Genomic DNA, 21,333 nt, shown 5'->3' with positions numbered 1-21,333 from the left:
GATTTGGTTTGAATTTTTATCTTTTCCAGTAAAAATCAAAACCTGGATACTAAAAGGAATGTCTTGGAGTGGTGAAGATGTTCCACATTTTGATTATCATGGTGGTTACATGCTTGCATATATTTGTCAAAATCCATTGATCTATACTATTCAAATGGGTGAATTTATTAAATGAAAATTAAACCCAATGTATCAACATGGAAAGTCTTTCCATTTTTTGTGTCCTCTTTAGTTTCTTCAATAAGTGTTTTACAGTTTTCATTGTAGAAATTTTTCACCTCCTTGGTTAAATTTATTCCAAGGTATTTTTTGGTTAGTATTGTAAAAGGGATTGCTTTTTTGATTAATATTGTCAAAATGACAATAATATCCAAAGTAATCTACAGATTCACTGCAATCACTGTCAAAATGCCAATGACATTCTTCACAGAAATAGAAAAAACAATCATAACATTCATATGGAACAACAAAAGACCCTGAATAGCCAAAGCTATTATGAGAAAAAAGAATAAGGATGGAGGAATTACATTATTTGACTTCAAAATATACTACAAAACTATAGTAATGAAAACAGCATGGTACTAGTATGAAAACAGACACGGACCAATTGAACAGAATAGAGAACCCAGAAATTAATCCTTGTATTTACAGCCAACAGATCTTTGAAAAAGGCCTGGGAACATATATTGAGGAAAGGACATTCCCTTCAATAAATGATGCTGGGAAAATTGTTGATCCATATGAATAAGAATGAAATGAGACCTCTCTCTCTCACCATTTACAAAAATCAACTCAAAATGGACTAAAGATTTAAATGTAAGGCCTGAAACAATAAAACTACTAGAAGAAAACATAGGGGAAATGCTTAGAGACACAGGTCTGGGCAAAGATTTTATGAAGTGAACCTCAAAAGCATATGCAACAAAAGCAAAAATAAACAAATGCAATTATATCAAACTAAAAAGCTTCTGCACAGTAAAGGAAACAATCAATAGACTGAAGAGATAGCCTGCAGAACAGGAAAAAATAATATTTGAACACAAATGATTAATATCCAGATTATACAAGGAACTCAGACAACTCAACAGGAAGAAAATAAATAATTCAGTTAAAAAATTGGCAAATAGCTGTATAGATATTTCTCAAAAGAAGATATGCAAATGGCCAACAAATGTATGAAAAAATGCTCAGCATCACTAATCATTACAGAAATGCAAATCAAAAATACATTGAGATATCATCTTACCCCAGTTAGGCTGGCTATTATGAAAAAAGTCAGAAATTAACAAATGCTGGGGAGGATGAGGAGAAAAGGGAACTCTTATACATTGTTGATTGGATTGTAAATTAGTACAGCCATTATGGAAAACAGTATGGAGTTTTCTCATACAGCTAAAGATAGAACTACCATATGATCAATCCAGCAATCCCACTGCTGGGTATATACCCAAATAAAGGAAATCAGAAGTCAAAAAAATACCTGCACTCACTCGTTTATCACAGCTCTATTCACAATAGCCACGATATGAAACTAATCTAAATGACCATGGATGGATGAATGGATTAGGAAAATGTGGTATATGTATATACAATGGAACGCTACTTATCCACAAAAAAGAATTACATTCTACTATTTGCAGCAGCATAGATGGGCCTAGAGGAAATTATATTAAGTGAAATGAGCCAGGCACAGAAAGAGAAATACAACATGTTGTCACTCATATGTGGGAGACAAATAATAATAACAATAATAACAATAAAATAATAATAATTTGAAATTTTAGAAGTAGAGAGTAGAACTGTGGTTACTAGAGGTGGGATAGTGAAAGATTGACTAATGGATATAAAATTACAGCTAGATAGGAAAAATAAGTTCTATTAGTGTATAGTAGTGTTAGGCATCTATAATCAACAATAATTTATTGTATGCTGTAAAATAGCTGAAGGAGAGGAGCTTACCTGTTCTTATAACAAACAATAAAATTTTACAATGATGAATTTGCTAACTACCCTGATTTAATCACTATACATTGTATACATGTATTGAAATTTAACTCTGTACCCCCTAAATATATAAATTATTGTGTCAATTAAAAATGAGTATACTTATAAGATTAATTAATTAAAACCCAAAGAAAGCTAATGTTGGTCAAAGGGTACAAAGTTTCAATTATGCAGGATATTTACAAAAGGTAACTATTGTTACAATACTATATTGCGTATTTGAACTTTGCTTAAAGAATAGACTTTAAATATTCTCACCACACACAAAAGAACAAAAAATGGTAACACTGTGAAGTGATAGATATATTAATTAGCTTAATTGTGATAATCATTTACAATGTATGTGTATATCAAAATATCATATTGTACACCATAAACATATACATTTTTATTTGCCAATTATGCCTCAATAAAGATGGAAAAATAAATAAAAATAGTGGCTTATCTTTCTCTCTCATTGATATAATAAACAATGATGTGTATGAGTACTTCAGGAAAAAGTATGATTATAAAGAATATTTGCCAATATCTATTTGTGCACTGAGAGGTTGCTCTCTGGAGTAATTACTGAATATAAAGTAAATTTCAGCCTCTCTTTCTCTTTCTCACTCTTTCTGTTTTTCCTTGTCTCTCTTTCAACTAAAGGCATTCTTTGATTAAGAAATGCCCTTTCCTCTAGGTCTGTCTGACTCTATGTTGTTTTGGAAAGTCTTCTATTAAATCTTACAGAAATTGAATAGTGTTTTAAGCCTTTAACACCTTGTTTAATTGACTATTTTTCCTGTAAAGAATTGGGATTTTAACAATTCCAGGCACCTCAAGCTCAGCATGTTCAAAGTTGAACTCCCTATTTTTCCTCACTGATTTGTGTCTTCTGCTCAGTGAATGATACCATCACCTGCCAATCACACAAGGCAGTGGTCTAGAAGTCCTCCATGCCTCCCTTTTCCTGATCCCTTACATCTAAATGGCATCCAAGTTCAATCAGCTCCACCTCCTTATCGTTTCTTGGATCCATTCCCTTGTTTTCATCCTTGCACCTTAATTCAAGCTCCATTCATTCATTCCTTACCTGGCATCCTGTTTTCTACATGTTCTCCTTATAATCTTGCTATCCTCCAATTCATACATCTGCAGCAGCAAGATGATCATTATAATATCAAATTGGCTATGTCAGTTCCTGGTTTAATTTTCTTTTACTGATTTCTCTTTGTCTACTAGGGTAGAAGCCAGATTCCTTGGCATGATTCTCAAGGTCCTCTACGATGTGGAGCCTATCCACCTCTTCAATAACAATGATAGAACACAACTATATTTAATAGTTTGGCACCCAAACTAAACAGGTTGTCTCACTCCTTTGTATTTTTGTTTAAGTAGTTGTTTTGACCTGGAATGGCCTTACCCAAACAGAACAGGAAAACAGTAGGCTGTCAGCAGCCATTCCTTTAAATATATAAAAGTGATAAATAAACACATTTATCCATGAGTGATGGTCTGTATTCACAAAATTGTCTGTACTTTACCTCAAATATACACAAAAAATGTAATTTATTTTTTCTTTAACTGATTTGGTCTTCCTTATGATCTTAGTATTGAGAAAGCATACTTTATTTTGGTGCATTTACATCTAATCTATTACATTAACCTATACTTCCATAGATGCCACCATCCCTTTAGGCAATGTTGACTCTCTTGGTTACAAATGTTGTCTCTCAGCTGGTTCCCCTCTCTTGACTCACCCTAAAGTGGCATCTGGGTGAAGAGCTGATTTCCTAACCTCAAAGTGGATAGGATCCACGCATTGTAATGACTCCAGCAAATGTGGACTCACCACATTTTTCGCGTTTTTCTCCTGCATCCCTATGGTCGCTGCTCTCTCTGTTGATCTTAGTGGTGGTTGGATTCCTAAACTGTCTGAGTCCAAAGTGGCATAATTCATTTGCACTGAATGGAGACTGGTGGTGCTCTCCTGCCTACTCAGCCTCCTCTTGGCTCATGATGGTGGTATAGACTCCATGAATCATGACTTCAGCTTTCATTGGATCCTCACTGTTCAACCTCAGTGTCACTTTGCATGTCCAACTCTACTGAAGACTCCCTTGAAATGATTCAAATGATAAACTGTGCCTGTTTTCATTAGTGAGAGGTGATATGCTCAGAGGAGGCCCAGTACATAATGTCTTTGGGGCAAGACCAAGAATATAAACGGAAACATTATTTATGTTAATTTTTTAAATTCATAAATCAAACTGACAAACTGTTAGCATAAAATACAAGCCATCTTCCTACCTTGGCAAAGATGGCTCTCTAATGATCTGGAAATCCAGGTTTAAATTGAGAATTATCTGACTCCTTGAAATTCTGCACCAAAAATCAGTGGCACAGGAGAACCAGAACCTGGCATCTCCTCTGTGTCCAACCCCTCCTTTTCTTTCCATCTTTCCTCCTTTTAGCATCTTGAAGAGTCTCAAACAAACATTTCTGGAAGAGTCTCAAACAAACATTTCTGGATACCCCAGCCTGCATGTTGGAACTGTTTACATAGGCTGTTCCTCAGGCCCAAAGATGTCGACACAGGTGGCTCATCCATCCCGAGAGGAAAGACCCAGGGAATGAACTCTCACAGTCCCTGGAAGAGGGCTCAGAAAGGAATTTGTAGTGTCCTGGGCAGGTATAGACTCCAGATAGGTATATTCCCAATAGGTAAGCAGGGCATCCCTTTGGCCTCATGGAATCTTTGCCCATGAGTAGGAGTGCAGCCAGGGGAGGGATTGAGAGCCCTTCAAAGTACAGAGGCCTAGTATCATTTAATATTTGCAGTACATTTTCCTATTATATAAGTATTGCCATTGACTATGTTGCAGTAATATGCACTCATAAATTCAACAGTTAATTCCTCTAGCTCTGCAAATAATGCTGTTGATTTTTTCTTTAAAAGGACATGGTTATCCTATTATGCAATGTGAACTTTGGAATAAAAATGAATATTGAAATATGACTAAAAATGAAAACAGATCATGTAGGCTTTGGAAGGGCTATACTTTAAAAGATCTAGTATACTTTCCACACTATGTGTGTGAGGGTGGAAGGTACTGAAATAAATTGTACTGTGTCCAAGTACTAAGTACAGAATATAAGCATTAATGACAATAGTCAAATATTCTTGCCCACTATGCAAAATTAAGGTTTAAGATTTGAAGAAATGCCAAATATGTTGAAAAGTGTGGAATGATGAGCAGAGCATTTTTGTCATTTAGGTGGTATGTCCTTATGATACGTTTTGAGTTGGCCGTGAGACACACACTGTGGTTCCCCAAATAAATTTACTTCCATAATAATTTGCCTTTTTAAACATTTGATGCAGTATTCAGGGGAGATTGTAAACATAAACTGAGACTGCAGAATCAAGGCCTTATTAGAGCACTGTGTTACAATTTTGCCATATGTAAATTCTTTTGGAATGAGGAGAATCAAGAGGATAATACAAAGAAAAATGAATTATAAAGTTATGATTTTTAAACTATTTAGAGGAAAGACTACAAAAGTATTTAAATTAAAATATTCTAAAATAAGAGCTGGCCAGTTAGCTCAGTTGGTTAGAGCATGGTGCTGATAACACCAAGGTCCAGGGTTCAATCCCTATACTGGTCAACCACCAAAAAAAAAAAAAAAAATGTGGAGGCAGGGACCCCCTGCCCACAATGAGGCACACTGCCAGCACCATGGGGCCTGCCTAGGGTCCTGAGGTATGGAGCCAGAAACTGGACCCTCTGCCCACAACTGGGAACACTGCCAATGCCACGGGGCCCACCCAGGGTCTGGAGGCATGCAGCTGGAGACCGGACCCTCCTCCCACAACCAGGCACACCACCATCATCACCACCAACTAGGTAAGGAGCATGCCAAAAAAAACACCTCTATGTGGGTGGCCCACCACAGCCACCACAATAACCACGGCTGCTGCGAAAGCAGCTAGACACCATAACGACCACGCAGATGGCCTGCCAGCCACCGGAGTGCATTGACACAAGGAGAGTCACCAGCAGAGAACAAAGAAAAGAGGATGTCTCTCTCCACAAAGCCCATTCCAGAGTGGCAGAAGAAGCATCTGCTCTATGGTAATATTGGGGGACCTTAACACACCTCTCAGCATTGGACAGATCATCTGGGCAACAAATCAACAGAGTAACCATTACTCTTTCAAAGGGAGAGAAGAAACCTAGGGTAATTAGAGGGGGGAGAAGGGAGGGCGGAGGTAGGGGGAGAGATTGGTTGAAAGGCATAGAGAGTAAGTATGACTTATAACAATATATATACGATAATATTGATTCGATCAATATGGCAACGTCAGACCCCCAAAATATGTGTAATCAATTATGATTCAATAAAAATAAAAAATAAAAAAAATACTGACTGTCATTTTGTATTTTGTGGTTTTAGCCTGTAGTCAGTTTTAAAGGTCTGGTATTTAGAAGGTGTTGCCTATCCACTATTACGATAAAACCTTTTTGACATTAATTTTGTCTGTGATCCAAGAATCAAAATCCTTTTAGAAGTTCTACAATCACAGATGGAAATTACTTTTGAAAAAAGTTAGCTTTCTCAGGTTTGATTTAAAAGATTAGTTTCTTAAAAATGTAGATATCAATTAAGGTCTGTGCATTTTACTGGATGAATTAAATTTTTAAACCAAACAAGTGACAAATCTTGTTTTACAATGAAGAACCCTCACTAAATAGAATCTTTGTACTCTAATATTTCCTTTAATTTTTTAATTTTTAAAATATGAATTTGGTTAGTTACATCAAACAAATGAAATCCTAATCTATAATAGTCCTCTGTCCTTAAGCAAGAATTTTGAATTTGGGCTCTATGCAAAAGCAAAAAGACATGATCCTGTTTGCATTCTTATATATCATGGGCATTAGCTCTCTGACACATTAAAGAATAATGTGTGTTAAGGGCAGACATGTTGGTAAAACTGCTTCTTTTACCATGAATGTAATAGAACAGCCCAAACTTTTTATGTGGTAAACTACATTTATCATCCTGTCACTGCACCATCTTTTTCCAATTTCATTTTGGACCAGAGTTTCATGGCACAGAAAGAAACCTGGGCATCAAACCTTAGCATATGAACAAGCAGACGGCCCAAATGTTTGAAAGGATAAATGTGCCTCACTCACTGGGCACTGCTAGAGAGGGTTTGAAACTCACTATTTGTAATTGAAGTTCAGACTAGGAGAAAAAACTATGTCCAGATGAGAAACAATTTAAATGTTTGTGTAGATTTGGATTTTGATAGCTTCTGTCACATTCCATCACTGATTGAGTGAGCATTTCCCAATCTGCTTTCCCCAAATAATGGCCATTCTGCATCATTTTTTTTCTCTATATATTGCTTGTTCTTTTTGAATTTGTTTTTTATTCTTTCCTCCCCCAAACAGTCTCAGTTAGATTTAATATATTGTCAGTAAAAATACAGACTCTTAAGAGGTTATATCCTGAAATGACATTGGAGATGATTTAGTGTAATACGTACTTATTTTTACATTTTTCTCTTTTTATTTATTTCTCATTCATCTGAAGATGCACCTCAGCCTTAGCTAGAATTTCATTATTTTCAAAATTGTTTGTCATTAATTTTTAAACCTGAAGCATGATAAATACAAAAATCTAACACAAAGAAAAGATATAAATGGAAGGAAGATCTTAATGTTGAGCCATGAATGAGTGATAAACATAGCCATGAATGACTGTTAATGAGACTGTACTGGACAGCACTCTTCCAGGACAGAAGAACATGTCTTTAACAGGGCAGAGTTGCTGGCCTCGGTGCCACACTCAACACTGAGGCAGGCATCACAAAGAAATGGATATAGGCAAACTCTGAGAAGTATGTTAATAACATGCTACAGAGAAATTTTTAGGATACCTATCTTGATATTGTCAACTAGGAATGTGCCCTTCTGTATTGTCAAAGAATGTTGGCATAGGTCTGCTACTGTATTGAGCTGTATAAACACCAAGGACAAAGCAGTGTGATATTACTATGGGAGAAGAGAAGGAAAAGACTCTAATCAAAGATAAAGCTTTTTCAGCTATTATTGCTTTTTGATTATTAACAGGTTCCTCTATCATAAATTTATCATATACTGTATAGACATATATTTGTCTATTTCACTTTTATAATGTTATTTTTTATATCTGTATAGACATATATTTGTCTATTTCACTTTTATAATGTTATTTTTTATATCTTCTATTTAAAATTTAATTTGTCCTATTTCTTCCAGAAAAGGTAACTTTCTTATTATTTTATTTGCCTTATGACATAACATTGTAACTACCTATAGCTCTAAGACAAAAGGAACCTTTTCAGAAGAGCTGGCAACCTTTTCTCTTTCACCTGGGAGTAAGTGTCTCTAATTCTATTTTTTCTTTGAAAGTTATAAACATCTTATGAGTGTCAGTGTCTATGCATAATCACAATAGAGTCTGAGCATTAATATTTATTTTGGTGAACCATGACCAATTTTTGAGATCCAAAATTTATTTTCATAAGCTATCTTACAGTAGATGTATTAAATGAGTGCAAGGTTTGGAAGCTTCTTGCCTTGATAGGCTCATTAATAGTAACTGGCTAACTACTAAAAAGCATCCTACTTTGAAAGTCACCTAAATGGGGAAGGAGAAATACACCTTATTCTTCAAACACTCTTTATATCAACGTTTTAATTATCTCCTACATGATATTGCTTATTCATATTTCAGTTCTTCTGTTTGTATATTAACTTTGACTCTCCTAGAGGGAATGACTAATTTCACAGATTCCTTTAAATACTATAGTGTAGTGGAGTGAGCTGTTTCTTGCCCACCTCTTTCTCTGGTCTCTCTTTCCATCACTGCTTCTGAGCCGTTTGTAATCTCAGTCCTTAAAAATCACTTTCAGTTCTTGGAATAATGAGCTATGGTTCTTTCAAGTTTTGGTGATTTTACTTATATTGTTTCCTGGTCTCGGGATTTTTCTCCCCTGATTACACATGGAAAGCTTCCTAACGTTCTTTAAGGCTTTTAAACCATAATGCTTAAAAACAAACAAATAAAAACTTCCTTCAATTTAAATCTCCTGGTTTGAGTTTGGATAACCTTTCTCTGTTCTTACTTCTTCTTTTTTTTTTTCTTTTTTTGTCCTGTTCGTGACTGGCACTCAGCCAGTGAGTGAACCAGCCATTCCTATATAGGATCCGAACCTGAGGCTGGAGCATCGCTGCGCTCCCAGTGCCGCCCTCTCCCGAGTGCGCCACGGGCTCGGCCCTGTTCTTACTTCTTTAATAGTAATAACACTTTAAATGCTTTAAATCACTTACTTATCCCAATAAATCTAAATTACAGTAAACAACTGTAATTATCACCACCTCCATTTTATACATGTGGAAACTGAGGCAAAGAAAATTAAGTAACTTGCCTAAGGTCATTGTGGTAAGTGATAGAATGAATTTTGAAGACAGGAGGTCTAGCATCAGAATCTGTATCACTGTTGTCCAGTAGAAACTTAATGTAGGCTACAAATGCAATGTAATTTTTTAAGTTTTCAAATAGATGCATTATAAAAGTAAAAAGAAACAGGTCACATTAATTGTATTAATATGTTTTGTTTAACACAACACTTGCATATTCCAAATGTCATTTCAACATGTAATCAATATTAAAAAAATGAGATATTTTATATTTTTTCATTTCAACTTTTCAAAGTTCAATGTAGAGTTTACAGTAATATCAGATAACAATTTGGACTAGCATTCTAAAGCACTCTTGGCTAATGGCTACCTTTATTCAACAGAGCAAGTCTTTAATCTTAATCCCAGCACTCCTTTTTGTATTGAAGTAGTTTCACGTACGTACCTTTCCCATTAAACTGTGCACTTCTTTTACTGTGTGAAGAATGGGTTATTCATATTTTTTATCCCAAGCACATAGAAGAGTTATTGCCCGATATACAATACAAACAATACTGCTATTGAATTTTGTTGCTGAAGAATTGCAGTCACTTCAGAGTATACAGATATATAGATACAGTTTTTTCATCATTGTTGAGTTAAAATTTCAAGAGATTCAAAATGCTGGACCAAATTTCTAAAAGGCATGCATTTGCCACTCTTGCACAGGTCTTATGAGAAAGCTATGAAGATATCAGAAGCTGGCTGTCGCTTTCACAGACAGTCGAGTATGCCTGAGGTTCCAATGTACAACATTTAAGAATGTACAACAGTGCTACGAATTCACTAAAACTATATGTCAGTATAATAAAAATATGCTCTAGCAGTGTTCTGAAATTTTTCCTAATTATTATAGAATATTGTAATTTGTTACAATTGTTTAGTAGAAAAAGGGGATCAGGATTAGTGTGGTGATGTCATGTTTGGTAAAATCGTGAGTGGAACCTTGCCTCATAATAGTAGACGACTAATATGTGTTATCTCATTTGATTTATTTGAGCAAGGGTTAGTAAGCTCAACTCCTACTGGTGTCTATTGTTTATTTGAATACGTATCCAGCTCTCCATCACTTGGGACAATCTGAGACAACTCCTTAAAATGAACTCCATTGTAGTCGAATTGTTCCATCTGTTTTCCCTGAATGAAAGAAGACTCCCTTGATGCTAATCAAAAAGTGAGGGCTCCTTGACTCAGAACCAGATGCAAGCTTTATTCCAACCTTCTATTTCAGCCCAATTACATTCTTGGCAGCCTGTGAGACTCATGGGGTAAACTTTTTGTAACAATTATCAATATCAGAATGGGCAGAAATAAACTTCAATGGCTCCAGGATGAGTTTTCTGTCTTCCAAAGGCTCTATCTGGCTGACTGCCATGGAGAATATGGAGGAATATAAAGGCTGCAGTTTTATGTAACACTCTAGAAATCAGCTAACTTTATGTCTGCTTAGATTGTTATTGTTAAGATTTTATCAATCTAACTTAACTATTTAATGTTGTTTTAGGGTACTTTTTTCTGACATATAAAAATTTTTTATCCTGCGATATTTTATATACAGAACTCCAGGAGTGTGTGTGTGTGTGTGTGTGTGTGTGTGTGTGTGTCTGTGTCTGTAGCGATGCTTGGAAGCTGCCTGTCATTGACTCCCATATAAAACTATTGTGGAGAGAAGAGAGAAAGCATCTTAATAATGGACTATAGGCTGGCTGGCCAGTTAGCTCAGTTGATTAGAACATGGTGTTAATAGCAAGGTCTAGGGTTCGATCCCTGTACCAGTTAGCTAAACAAACAAACAAACAAACAAAACTAATGGACTACAGGCTCAATAAAAGCTTGGAACTTTTGAACTTCCACTGACTGGTATGGTATGAGTGTATTGGGGTTGAAGTTTCTATTAGGAATAGAATTGGAATTTGGGGTGCTGTCAGATAATAATGTGTCCTTGAATGCAAGAATGACTGAATTCTGTTATTATCCAGTAATCTATACATCTCATGTCCTTAGATAGATCACTGTACAAGGGAAATGACAATTATAAACATGTGCTACTCTATTATTCACTGAATGCCCATAACCGCTAAAGAGAAATTCTTTCTTAAACTGAAATAAGGCACCTAGGTTTTTCTCAAAGTTTAAGTGTAAACTTTTTCTCAAAAGTCTGAGTGTTAGCACCAGACTTCTCTAAAAGCTAAAGTGAAGAAAGAGTTCATATGAAAAGAGAAGATGTTAAAAGACATGAGTCCTCTGGCCTCTTAGGCTTTGACAGATTAAAACCATGAAGGCAGGAATTAGAAGACATTAGAGACCACATGGACCTGGGCTTCTTAGAAATTCAGCCACAGAGATTTTGGAAGCATAAGAACCTGACCGCAACCTTTGAAACTTTGAACACCGTGACCACTCATGTTGGTAATTAATTTGGTTTATACGAATACAGTTACTAAAAATGGGTTGTCCTCAAGGAGCTAAAACAACTATTTTCATAAATACAAATTATACTTGGCAATATGTCTTGAGAAAAGTGTGTCATAAACATTTCTATGAGATGTTAATAAATCTCCCTGTCACTAGGAAAAACAAAAACAGGATGGAGAAATTCAGAGTTGAGTTTACCTGAAATATTCCATTATAGTAAAAAAAATGTAAATGCAAGTTAAAAACACAATTAGATACCACCTCCCACATCATTAGGATGGCTACTATCAAACAAACAGAAAATAACAAGTGTTGGTGAAGATACGGAAAAATTGGAACCTTTATGCACTGCTGTTGAGAATGTAAAATGCTATAGTTTCTGTGGAAAACAGTATGGTGGTTCCTCACAAAATTATGTATAGAATTACCATATGATCCAAAAATTCCTCTATTGGATGTACATTCAAAAGAATTGAAAGCAGAGTCATAAAGAGATATTTACATATCATGTTCATGGCAACATTACTCACAAGACCTGAAGTGTGGAAGTATCCCATGTCTATTGATGGATAAATGGATAATCAACACGTGATATATACATACAATGGAATATTATTCATCCTTGAGAAGGAACGAAATTCTGACACATGCTACAACATGAATGAACCTTGAGTGCATTATGCAAAGTGAAATAGCCAGTCAACAAAAAGACAAATGCTGTATGACTCCACCTATATGTGATACTTAGAGTAGTCAAAATCATTGGTACAGAAAGTGAAATGGTGGTTTCCAGGGACTAGCAGTAGGAAATAGAGAGTTGTTCTTTTAATGAGTACAGATTTTTAGTTTTGCAAGATGAAAAGTAATCTGGAGACGGATGGCGGTGATGGTTGCCCAACAATGTGAATGTGCTTAATACTCGTGAATTGTGCACTTAAAATGGTCAAGATGGTAAATTTTATGTAATGTGTATTTTACTACATTTGAAAAGTTGGGAAAAGCCCACATAATTACTTTTTAAATAAAAACACACACATATAAATGTTCTATATTATGACTTGGGGTTTAGTACATGACGAGGAAGAGTTAATCACATTTCCTCCAGCCTCATGGTCTTGTCTAGGCCCTATGGAGGTCACCACCCCATCCTCGCTGAGCATCAGGAGTGGGTCTGCACCTGCACTGCCTGTGAGGGACCAGCAGTGTTAGCCAGATGCTGCTGTGCTGCTTCCAGGGTTTCTCACAAGATTCTGATAGCTGATACTGACAAGGCTGAAAGAAGCAGTAGCATGTACCCTGCCGTGTACATGAAGGTATATGCTCCTGAATTTGCCATGCTCAGACCAGTAATTTCCCATAATGAGACAAATGTTGATACAGCAGGGATTGCCAAGAGCTAACCCTTCAAATTCCACTTTTGGTTGCTTTGGATCAGGACCAGGTAGGGAGTGTGCTAGAAAGGCATGCAGCCCAGGTAGTAGCATACCCTGGAGCAGCTATTAGAACTCCTCCTGCCAAATTGTATTTAAAGTCTCTCTCCCATCAGAATTTTGGCTCCACCATTTCCTTAATTGTATGATGTTAGTCAAGCTAATTAAGTTCCCTGAGGCTCAATTTTCTTTATGCAGAAAGGGTCATTATTGTGAGAATTAAATAAGTATAAATGCCTAACAAAATATCTTTCCCATAGTAGATGTTAATAAATGGCTGCTTTTAAAAAAAATGTTCCACATAACTTTTTTTTTATCTTAATAACTACATTTTAGGTGTCTTTTATTTCCTATTTCACATTTCTTAGGAACATGGTAAACACTTAAACATTTGATGGAGATTGAAAAATTGTGTGCATTATCCTGTTACTTATTTGTTACATTAGAATGCTTTGATAATAACAAAAAAATAGTGCTGATTTTCTTAATCGTATCTGTATCTGCGGAGATAGTCATCTACTATTTTATCCTATTTGTGCTTTCAGCTATGCCCCAGAGCAAACGTTAAGAAGTTAAAATGCAGGTGAAGTGAGGCAGGATCTGCAGATTGTGGCTCTTATCTGGTTAATGATGTGTACAGTAAGTGTCATATTAGAAAGAGGAACACGAAGGCTCATCTTTTTGAAGCAGAAACATAATGTTCAGTGCAAAGAATCTCACATCATGTTTTCTAAAAGATCATGGGAGAAAAACAGTGAAATAAAATGCTTAAGGAAGAGACATCTGGTCTGTCTGATTCTTTAACCCATTTGAAACAGGGAGAAGCAAAGCAAATTGACAGTTTAACTCGTGGGTTTTGTCAGGACCAGATCTTTAGCTCTTGCATAAAAGTGAGCAAGCTGCCATCTGTGCAAACAGGTGTTTTGGATTAAATATGATGCAGAGTGTTGGAAAGATCATATTCAGAGGGATGTTAAGGAATGGAAAAACTAAGAAAACTTTTAGTAAGGGTACTTTTAGTAAGGTGAGAAATGTGAACCGTTGACTGTGTCTAAGTTAGCAGGTGCAGTATGGAGATACATATTCGCTCAAAAGGCTGTAATAACGTGCATGCTTCAAATTTGCCCCTATTAACTCTTTTACCAATGTTTTCACCTCAAAAAACAGGTGGAGAACTGTTACCCTTTTGCCCCCTCATCAGACTACTGTAGGTCAATTGAGGTCATCTTGGAACAGTAGCAGTGAAAATCTTTTATGTCATAACATAACTAAACAGTTGCTCATCTATTCCTTAATTGTAACTTAATAGTGACTCTCAGATTCATAGACTATATTCTTAAATACTTAAAGCTAAATGGAAAAGCAAAAGAATGCTCAGGTGGGAGGGTAAGCTTAAGGAAGCAATATAAGCATCACTCATTAGCTAAGAGATGGCCAGTGTTGCAGAAACTGGACTGGATTTGGAGTCCTAATCCCTTTACTCACTGATCCCTCACTGGGTTCATGTTCTTTGTGATGGCTTTATTTTATTTTGTTATTGACAAAATGAAGTTATTGGACAAGATGACCTACTTCGTTTCTCTCAACTCTTCAAACCATTTTGGAGCCAATTATGATGTCAACTTCATTCTCAGATCTTTATTGAAACAATGTAAAGAAATTACTGGTAAAGCAATTAGATAACCTAGTATATATGTATGACTAATGCATTTAATATTCATGTTTACTCAGAATCTACCATGTTTAGAGCACTGCATTAGTAGAGGTAAGGACAGAAGATTCAAAGTAAAAGAGATGATAAATTACAGATAGCAACCATAAGATGACAACAAATCATTTTTATTTTAACATTGGTGAAGAGGTAAACTTTACTTTGAGTACTTGGAACAAATACTAGTTAAGTAGCATCTTGTTTCATTTTCTATTTTGCCAACAACTTTGGTTTTATAGTCAAAAGATATCTAAAGTTTTATATTTTAAACGCTTGGCATCTCAGTCTCTCCTCTTTGGTCATCACTGTGTTTTTCTGATTTACTTTTTTTTTAAATAACAGATTAATTGAGATAAAATTTACATACTATGAAATTCACCATTTTAAAATATATACTTTATTGGTTTTTAACATATTCACAGAATTGCCCAACCATCACCACTATTTCCAAAATGTTTTCTTCACCCCCAAGAGAAACTTGCTACCCATTAGTAGTCACTCCCCGAACTCCACTTGTCCCCAGTCCCTGGCAACTACTACTTTACTTTCTATTTCTATGGATTTTCCTATTTGCACATTTCCTATACCTTGAATTATACCATGTGCAGTTCTTTTTGACTATCTTCTTTTAGTGAGATTAATGTTTTCAAGTTTCACTCCTCTTGTATCATGTATCATTACTTCATTCCTTTTTATTGATAAATAATACTCCATTATATGAACATATCACATTTTTTTCAATTCATCAGTTCGTGATGTTGGGATGGTTTTCATTCATCATTGCCTTTTGACTTTAATATCCTCTTTTTTTTTTGTTATCACTATTACGTGGGTAATTAACTATTGGAATTTCACTCTATCTGTCTTGCCTGATTGCCATTACATGTATACATTAGTTACACAATGCTCAAAATGGAAATATTTACATACTAATTTAATGAAACATGTAAATACCAACTATATACTCAGTCCTATTCTAAGTAATTTGGTAAATAAGAAAATTTGAATATTTCCTTCTAAGAAAAGTGCACACCTATTTTTATCATTGATGACAATATCTGAAAACAGAAAGGATGGAATATAGGTAAAGTGTAGAATAAAAATACCCTATGCAAATCATCCTAGTCAACAAGGCTACCTCTATCATGACCATATTCAAGATCACTTATTGGGCACATACTCTGTGCAAGATACTACATTTTTTGCGTATGTTATAGTATTTGATACCAAAAAAACTTATTTGAGATGTGTGATTTTTCCTTTTTCAGATAACAAAAGTAAATTACACATAGCTAATGTGACCAGCTCCCAAATTAAATATTAGGAAGTGGAAAAGTCAGATTTTATCCCAAATCTCTAAAACATACTCTTTCCTTCACTGTTAGATATGTATATGCACACTACACATATGCATACATACATATATATACATACATACATATATATACATACATATATATTTATTTAACTTATATTGTTAGGAGATAATTCATGATTCATGGAGGGTGGACCTTACCATGATGTCTAGCAAAAAAGATTTGGCTGATCACGATCAGATGTGAGGTGGGGTCAGTAGTGTGAGCAAAATAATCACAGCAATTAAAAGTGTACTTAACCCATTTGTACTCTAAGTGATTGATTTTATATAGTATGTTTAGAGTTTATCCTTATTGGCAGGACTCACTTGGAAATTTAGTCCGTTCCTTGGCAAATCTGATAACTCTTAACAACTCAACAGGAAATTGTAAACTTTAATGGAGATTTGTGATTCTTCCAGGACATGTATCTATATTTTCTCAGCAGTCTCAGACTGATCTGCTGCCAACATGGTTTTCCCCCTCTCAGTAGGATGAATCTGACTAGTAATCCTGGCAAAAGCACATATTTCTCCCGGCAAGCTTCCCCAGTGGGCATCAAAAGTCTTGTGATTTCAGGCAAAATCATTTTCCTCTAGAAGAAACATGACTTGGGTAGATGGCAAGACCCCAGAGAAACTACAAAATCTCCTAAAAAATTTAACAGTTACTAATATATTATTATTATTATTATTATTATTATTATTATTATTATTATTAACCCATTCTTTTGCAACCAAACACTCACTCCACACACATACCGCCCCACACACATTCACACTTACAAACAATTTTGCTGCATTTTCCTGTATGATGAAAATTTACAGTAAGTATGGAGAGGCATTGGTTTTATTACAAATAACATCCTTCATACCCTTCATAAATAAAAATAGTCACCATCAACACATATATGCTGTGTAATAGATGTGTTTTCTGTGACACTTAGCCAGTCTTGATCCTTTTCTGTCACACAGAAAATTTCTTTCTTAAAAACCGACACATAACCAACACTTGGCCGGGGTGGACAAGCATTTTATGTCTGTGCCTGCTATTAGTATATTGCTTACCGCTAACTCCAGTGCAAGAATGGGTACCTGGCCCAACCAGGACCAGTGAGAACAAGGAGGCTCTAATCCTTGGAAAAGATCCTGGAAGAGAGAATCTTGATTTTTTGTAGGGTCTCTTGATGCTGTAGTCATCTTTCGATCATGAAGGAAAACCTGTCTGAATGGAGCCATCTGAAAGAAAACTATGGTAACATATTACCCATGCCCTGCTGACATCATTTAAGCACCTGCATCAAGTCTTGCATGTCTGCATGAAGCCAGGCAAACAATACAATTATTTTGGAGGTTAAGTCTATTCAGGTTGGAGCTTTTGATACTTGGGAGAAAAAGATAGTCCTTTAGATTTCTCCCAGCTCCTACCCTGAAACAGAAAATGGTAACAATGACTTATCCATCCATTCTTAACTGATCAAACTTCTAAGAACATTAACTTGCATAATAGCTGTTGGATAAGTTACAACCTAGGTATAAAACAGAATATGATTAAGTGCATTATACAACTTAGGGCTTGTCAAGATTTTTCTTTAATCGGTTGAGTTTTTTCTCATGAACTTTAGTACTATTCAAATAAAAAATAACAAAAGCGCCAATATGCTGGAGAGTTGATTTCATCTGAACAAAAATAACAACATATAGCTCAAAATTATTGCCTAATTTCTACAAAACTTAACCTTAGAACTAACTACAGTTTTCTCATATTGGTAACTGTCCTGTAACTATTTCCTTATAAGTATTTTAATATATTTTATACTTCTGCTTTTCATACCAAGGTCTCATTGTCTTTGAGTATGTGAATTTTATTCATTCCTTGTGTCACTTCTTTCAATCCTGTTTCTGTTTAAATCGATGCAATGCTTCCAATGTTTTCAACTAAGTCAATTTTCTATTTAATTAAGTCATACCTTATGGTTTAATTATATACTTGTTGGAGTGCAGTGATCAATTCTACTCCCTAGGGATTTAATTGAAATATACAGAAATTGATAAAGGTATGCCATTATGCATCTGAACAACAGCATCTGCTGTTTAGATGTATGAATTCATTTGTCAGACAACAAAATTCTTCAGAGTTACTTTGTGAAATTATGTTCAGTACTATAACATCTACATTTCCTTATTTTCTGTATTTTAAATATTGCTACTTTACTATTCTGTTATTTCCAACTATAATGTTTCAATTTATTTTTCTTTCTATAATGTTAATTTGAGAGTGTTTGGCATTTGAAATAGCCATTGGAGAATTTTTAATGACAAGGTATAATGCCTAATATTATAATTTTAAGAAAATTAAATGCAGTGCAAATAATTATAATAAAATAAAATAAAATACAAACCTTGATATACATTATGATCGCAATTGTGTGTTTTGTAAGGGAACCCATTAAATTTTTCACTTATTTTTCCTTAATATGTTTGCATTATACAAATTTTTTACAATGAATATATATATTACTTTAAAATCAAAAAAGAAGTGAAAAATTATTGTGTTAGACCCTATTGTTTTTTCTTTTGTCATTTTGGATATGATGATATTAAGTATGACTAGAAAAACATTTCCATAGGCTAAGAAAACCCTCTTAAGATTAGCTGGCACCAGTAATGCATTCATCTGTCGATTTGACTGAAAGACCAATGGGAAGACATTGCATCTTGATAAGAAGACGTGGCCTTATCAAAGATATTGGAAAGTGAACATGTTTATCAATGAGACAATGTCAACAGTCAATGGAAATTGACTGAAGTTCATGAACTGGTCACGAAGGAGCCAACAAGGATATCAAAATAGCTAAGTGATGGATGGTTAAGGCTGTACTAATATATATTTAAATAGTGGAATTCAGAGCTTTAAATGACGGTCCATGTTGCAGGCTCGAAGCACAAATTCGATGTGTAGAGTTCATTTTGAGTTTCTAATTACATGTTTGATAAACAATTATTTGATTATTATTAAGCTAAAGAAATATCATTATGTAACTTTAGGCCATTTTATTAGTGGCATGGAAATTAAAATTAAAACCTTGGAAGAAAAAGGGGAGATGTTTGGAATTAAGGGAAGATATCTTTTAAGTGAGTAACTGTGAAGGGTCTGAGATTTCACCCTACTTGCATACTAACAAGTTAGCTGGCCAAAGTGTGTGCATGTGTATAAACATGAGGTCTTTGGATAAGAGACAGAAAGTGTTTATAATTCAGAGCAACAGACACATCACCACAGGGCAACGTAGTGAGGGCCCAGTGGTACCTGCACATGCAGTCAGGTGAATTACTGAAGTAGAACCCCAAAATACAAAAGCTCTCATCTTGTGTAGGACTGCTGGTGACCTACCCATTCTTCTAAACCACATTTAGAGATTGAGAACAGCTCAGTTTAATCCTCAAATTGAGAAAATAAAAATGGTGAAGAGATAGTGGCTGACAAGAACAAAAACAAAATAGAGGAGAGAGGAGTGATTTAGGTATTTGCCTAGCTTCTTAGTTTTTTTCTCTACATTTTGCAGTTTAGATGTTATTTTAAGATAAGCTTTGTTCTCTGCAGGTGTCACTGCAGTGCACATATCTAGACCTTTAGGATTGTGGAAACACAACCAACCTTTATGTTCATTTTATATGAGATGCCCCGTGAAGAGAAGGCAGGGATCTGCTCACATCTTCCCTTTGCTTGCTGATTTCAATAGACTGGACACTAAAGCAAATTGTTGGGAATTTGAATCTGAAGTTAAGAAAGCTTTTGGTAAGATTTAACTGAAGAAAGTTAAGAACCAGTACTTATGCTACTGTTATGCAAAAAGCCCTTCTTGTTGGAAGAAACATTTGAAATTCTAGGGAGGTATTTTATTTTCCCTTTATGTGATTTTTTTTTAATAGTCTGAAGACTGAAATGATCATGTGGAAATTGCTGCTATTCACATTTTAGCTACAAATCACAAAAACATCATTTAGTTGAGAGGCTATCAATTGCTCCATTATCTATTCTGGAAAGGGCTCTTTATCACAGGAAGTGCCATTCATAGGACTGACACTTCCATATGAATTAATGATGATTACTTACAATTATGATGACTTTTAAAAAAAGACTACCTTTATTTTGGTTACTTTTTAGGAAAGTGCTTTTATTTTGCATACCTAACTTTATCCTTTTACCAGGAGTTTGAATCATATTAAGACAAATATATTTCTCATATCATGTTGAAAAAAACAAAAAAACACTTTAGAGCATATAATTATTTTGGAAATCCAAAAGAACATTCTTTCAGTGACATCGTGGGGATCAGCAACTGAATTAACATTTACAAACACAGTGAGTAAAAAACATGTTCTTTGAATGAGGCACACAATTAATGGTTTAACACATATTCCAGCAAACTTTTTCTTTAAAGGACCAGAGAGTACCTATTTTAGGCATTGTCAGCCATATGGTCTCTGTTGAACTACACAACTCTGCCATTGTAGTGCAAAAGCAGCCGTCAACAATATGTAAATTAACAAGCATAGTTGTATTCTTTAATTATAAAAACAGGCATTGGCGAGCCAGATTTGGCTCAAGACTATCATAATTTGTGGACCCCCAGTCTAGTATACTAAGTTCAATACATATGTGTTTATATATGTACAAACATAAATATATATGTTCATATATATATATATATATATATTTAAATTTAATGCTAAAACGTTAAGCTACCTGAGTTTATATTTACAAGGTAGTATTAAAGAAAAAGTATTCTGACACACTTACTAGAGAAGTAATTAATTCTTTATTCAAAACTTTTGCAACAGGAGACTTAACTCCAAACACAGCAAAGACAGCTGGGGATTTACAGCCAGTGTGCAAAGTAAGGGGTCAATGAATGG

The 21,333-nt window shown here is 34.9% G+C and overlaps 1 protein-coding gene across 1 annotated transcript in view; it reads left to right on the top strand.

Moving 5' to 3' along the window:
* The window catches only part of DPP10 (dipeptidyl peptidase like 10), a 686,000-nt gene that overhangs the window by 275,868 nt on the left and 388,799 nt on the right, over positions 1-21,333 (top strand). The window lies entirely within an intron of this gene.

Source organism: Cynocephalus volans, chromosome 1 (assembly GCF_027409185.1).
Source record: "Cynocephalus volans isolate mCynVol1 chromosome 1, mCynVol1.pri, whole genome shotgun sequence".
Lineage (NCBI taxonomy): Eukaryota > Metazoa > Chordata > Mammalia > Dermoptera > Cynocephalidae > Cynocephalus > Cynocephalus volans.
Note: the sequence above shows the minus strand (reverse complement) of the source record. Positions and strands in the feature narration are given on the sequence as shown.